The following is a 5,000-nucleotide window of genomic DNA, read 5'->3' as shown; positions in this document are numbered from 1 at the left end:
AGAGAGAGAGAGAGAGAGAGAGAGAGAGAGAGAGAGAGAGAGAGAGAGAGAGAGAGAGAGAGAGAGAGAGAGAGAGAGAGAGAGAGAGAGAGACAGACAGACAGACAGACAGACAGACAGAGAAAGAGAACAAAAAACACACAATATTCATATACGAAAAAAATAGACACAAACAAACAGAAAAGCAAGCAGCGAAGAGGCAAACAGGTAGATAAGGACAGACACACACACCAAAAGCAACAGAGAACAGAAAGGGGGCAATATAGAGCCCTTCCAAACTGGACACAACACACAAAAAAACATGAAAATCCACCTCTGACCCGGGACAAAATGGTGCATATGACAAGAGGAGTAAAGAAGAGGGAGAAAAACAAGAGAGGACGAGAGAGGGAGATATGGAGATAGAATAGATAGAGAGAGAGAGAGAGACGGGAGAGGGGGGTTGAAAGAGGTGGTGAGAGGTGAGTAGAGAGGGTGGGGATTATGGGGGGGAATGGGGGATGGTGGTGGTGGGGGGGGGGCGTAGGTGATGTTTGCTCTGGTGGTCGATAGTGGGGCTGGCTGTGAGCCTCCAGCACGATCCTGGCACTGCTGGCACTGTTCCACGACACTGGTGGTGGCACTGTTCCACGACACTGGTGATGGCACTGTTCCACGACACTGTTGTGGCACTGTTCCACGATATGGTGGTGGCACTGTTCCACGATACTGGTGGTGGCACTGTTCCACGACACTGGTGGTGGCACTGTTCCACGACACTGGTGGTGGCACTGTTCCACGACACTGGTGGTGGCACTGTTCCACGACATTGGTGGTGGCACTGTTCCACGACACTGGTGGTGGCACTGTTCCACGACACTGTAGTGGCACTGTTCCACGACACTGGTGGTGGCACTGTTCCACGACACTGAAGTGGCACTGTTCCACGACATTGGTGGTGGCACTGTTCCACGACACTGGTGGTGGCACTGTTCCACGACACTGTAGTGGCACTGTTCCACGACACTGGTGGTGGCACTGTTCCACGACACTGTAGTGGCACTGTTCCACGACACTGGTGGTGGTACTGTTCCACGACACTGTAGTGGCACTGTTCCACGACATTGGTGGTGGCACTGTTCCACGACACTGGTGGTGGCACTGTTCCACGACACTGGTGGTGGCACTGTTCCACGACACTGGTGGTGGCACTGTTCCACGACACTGGTGGTGGCACTGTTTCCACGACACTGGTGGTGGCACTGTTCCACGACACTGGTGGTGGCACTGTTCCACGACACTGGTGGTGGCACTGTTCCACGACACTGGTGGTGGCACTGTTCCACGACACTGGTGGTGGCACTGTTCCACGACACTGGTGGTGGCACTGTTCCACGACACTGGTGGTGGCACTGTTCCACGACACTGTTGTGGCACTGTTCCACGACACTGGTGGTGGCACTGTTCCACGACACTGGTGGTGGCACTGTACCACGACACTGGTGGTGGCACTGTTCCACGACACTGGTGGTGGCACTGTTCCACGACACTGGTGGTGGCACTGTTCCACGACACTGGTGGTGGCACTGTTCCACGACACTGTTGTGGCACTGTTCCACGACACTGCTGGCACAAAAACACAATCTCTTACCTTAAACACATGGAAGGGGTCAACAAGCTTAGAATACATCCCTTCCAACCCTATCCCTCCCTCAAATTATCTCCCCATTATTCCCATTAACCCCCCCCCCCTATTCCCCGTCAACATATCTCTCAGCCCCCCATTAACATCCCCTCCCCTTCCCCTATCTCCACTCACCCCCATTACACTCACCTATCCCATCACCCTAAGATTTATCCAGCCCCATTACTTTCCATATACTACCCAGCCTATCCAACCATCCCTATCCCATCAAACAAGGCCTCTTCCCCCCCTCCTCCCCCCCTTTAGCACCAATCACCCTGAGCCAATTAGAGCGAATTAAGTTAGATTATACTTCCTAAACCCGCTAATCTCTCCCGAACACAGCTAAACGGGGACACTCTTTTTTAAGTGCTGTTTATAAAATATGTTCTAAAGTATTTGTCTTCCTGTTGGGCCGGCCTCAGAGTCCTGTAAACAGAGTCGCCGGCGAGGTCTCGTTCTGAGGATTACGTCCAGAGTGTATGTATATATATATATATATATAATATATATATATATATATATATATATATATATATATATATATATATATATATATATATATATATTATTAAATATGACCGAAAAAGTAAGATTAATAATTCTAACACGAATTTTCTCAATCTTTCGTACATTACGCTTCACTGTTGGAGGTAAATCAAAAATCACTTCTCCAAAATTCATTTTTATTTCTAGTCTGACGCGACACGGGCGCGTTTCGTAAAACTTATTACATTTTCAAAGACTTCACAAATACACAACTGATTAGAACTTGCGTTTCCCTGATTTTATATCTACATTTGAGTGAGGTGGGAAGGGTGATGTGGCATTACATTTGAGTGAGGTGGGAAGGGTGATGTGGCATTAACACAAGACAGAACACTAGGGGATATTAATAGGGTATTAAAAGTATCAACACAAGACAGAACAGAAACAATGGGTATTGGATAGAAGTGTTTGTAGAAAGCCTATTGGTCCATATTTCTTGATGCTTCTATATTGGAGCGGAGTCTTGAGGTGGGTAGAATATAGTTGTGCAATAATTGGCTGTTGATTGCTGGTGTTGACTTCTTGATGTGTAGTGCCTCGCAAACGTCAAGCCGCCTGCTATCGCTGTATCTATCGATGATTTCTGTGTTGTTTACTAGGATTTCTCTGGCGATGGTTTGGTTATGGGAAGAGATTATATGTTCCTTAATGGAGCCCTGTTGTTTATGCATCGTTAAACGCCTAGAAAGAGATGTTGTTGTCTTGCCTATATACTGGGTTTTTTGGAGCTTACAGTCCCCAAGTGGGCATTTGAAAGCATAGACGACGTTAGTCTCTTTTAAAGCGTTCTGTTTTGTGTCTGGAGAGTTTCTCATGAGTAGGCTGGCCGTTTTTCTGGTTTTATAGTAAATCGTCAGTTGTATCCTCTGATTTTTGTCTGTAGGGATAACGTTTCTATTAACAATATCTTTCAGGACCCTTTCCTCTGTTTTATGAGCTGTGGAAAAGAAGTTCCTGTAAAATAGTCTAATAGGGGGTATAGGTGTTGTGTTAGTTGTCTCTTCGGAGGTTGCATGGCTTTTCACTTTCCTTCTTATGATGTCTTCGATGAAACCATTGGAGAAGCCGTTATTGACTAGGACCTGCCTTACCCTACAGAGTTCTTCGTCGACTTGCTTCCATTCTGAGCTGTGGCTGAGAGCACGGTCGACGTATGCGTTAACAACACTCCTCTTGTACCTGTCAGGGCAGTCGCTGTTGGCATTTAGGCACATTCCTATGTTTGTTTCCTTTGTGTAGACTGCAGTGTGGAAACCTCCGCCCTTTTCCATGACTGTTACATCTAGAAAAGGCAGCTTCCCATCCTTTTCCGTCTCGTAAGTGAAACGCAGCACGGAACTCTGCTCAAATGCCTCCTTCAGCTCCTGCAGATGTCTGACATCAGGTACCTGTGTAAAAATGTCGTCAACATACCTGCAGTATATGGCCGGTTTCAAGTTCATGTCGACTAAGACTTTTTGCTCGATGGTACCCATGTAGAAGTTTGCAAACAGGACACCTAGGGGAGAACCCATGGCGACCCCATCTACTTGCTTATACATGTGCCCATCCGGGCTCAAGAAGGGTGCCTCTTTAGTACAAGCTTGGAGTAGTTTCCTCAGAATACTTTCTGGCATGTCAAGAGGAGTACAGGCTGGATCACGATACACTCTGTCGGCTATCATTCCGATTGTCTCGTCCACAGGTACGTTGGTAAACAGCGATTCTACGTCCAACGAGGCTCTTATCCCTGTGGCCCGTGCGCCCCGCAGTAAGTCCACAAATTCCTTTGGAGACTTCAGGCTGAAGGCGCAAGGAACATAAGGAGTCAGCAGGCCGTTGAGTCGCTTCGCCAGTCTGTACGTGGGTGTGGGTATCTGGCTAATGATTGGCCGAAGTGGGTTTCCAGGCTTGTGCGTCTTGACATTTCCATACGCATATCCAGGTTTATATTCCCCAATGATCTTTGGCAGGTGGAGTCCGGAAAGTAGAGTTGGAAATTCTGTTGGACGACATATTCGACCTCGAGACACAAAAGAAGGTCACTACCAAAGATACCTTACAAGCAGAACTTATTGCAGAAGGAGGAAAGAATCGAGGCAACTACAGAAGCACCATACTGTCCCCCGAGCTTAAAGCGGCAGCTAAAAGCCTTCGTGAGAACAAGGAGATAGTTGTCAGGAGAGGTGACAAGTCGCCAATATATGTCATTCTTAAAAAAGACGAATATCTGGCGAAAATGAACATCATACTCTCTGACCAAACTAAGTTCCAAAGGGTAACGAAGGACACTACAGCCGAATTAAAAGCAAAGGTCAACAAACTGATCGAAACTGTGAACGCCAAGAAATCCGGACTCCACCTGCCAAAGATCATTGGGGAATATAAACCTGGATATGCGTATGGAAATGTCAAGACGCACAAGCCTGGAAACCCACTTCGGCCAATCATTAGCCAGATACCCGCACCCACGTACAGACTGGCGAAGCGACTCAACGGCCTGCTGACTCCTTATGTTCCTTGCGCCTTCAGCCTGAAGTCTCCAAAGGAATTTGTGGACTTACTGCGGGGCGCACGGGCCACAGGGATAAGAGCCTCGTTGGACGTAGAATCGCTGTTTACCAACGTACCTGTGGACGAGACAATCGGAATGATAGCCGACAGAGTGTATCGTGATCCAGCCTGTACTCCTCTTGACATGCCAGAAAGTATTCTGAGGAAACTACTCCAAGCTTGTACTAAAGAGGCACCCTTCTTGAGCCCGGATGGGCACATGTATAAGCAAGTAGATGGGGTCGCCATGGGTTCT

Source organism: Procambarus clarkii, chromosome 13 (assembly GCF_040958095.1).
Source record: "Procambarus clarkii isolate CNS0578487 chromosome 13, FALCON_Pclarkii_2.0, whole genome shotgun sequence".
Taxonomy (NCBI): domain Eukaryota; kingdom Metazoa; phylum Arthropoda; class Malacostraca; order Decapoda; family Cambaridae; genus Procambarus; species Procambarus clarkii.
This window is presented reverse-complemented; position numbering follows the sequence as displayed.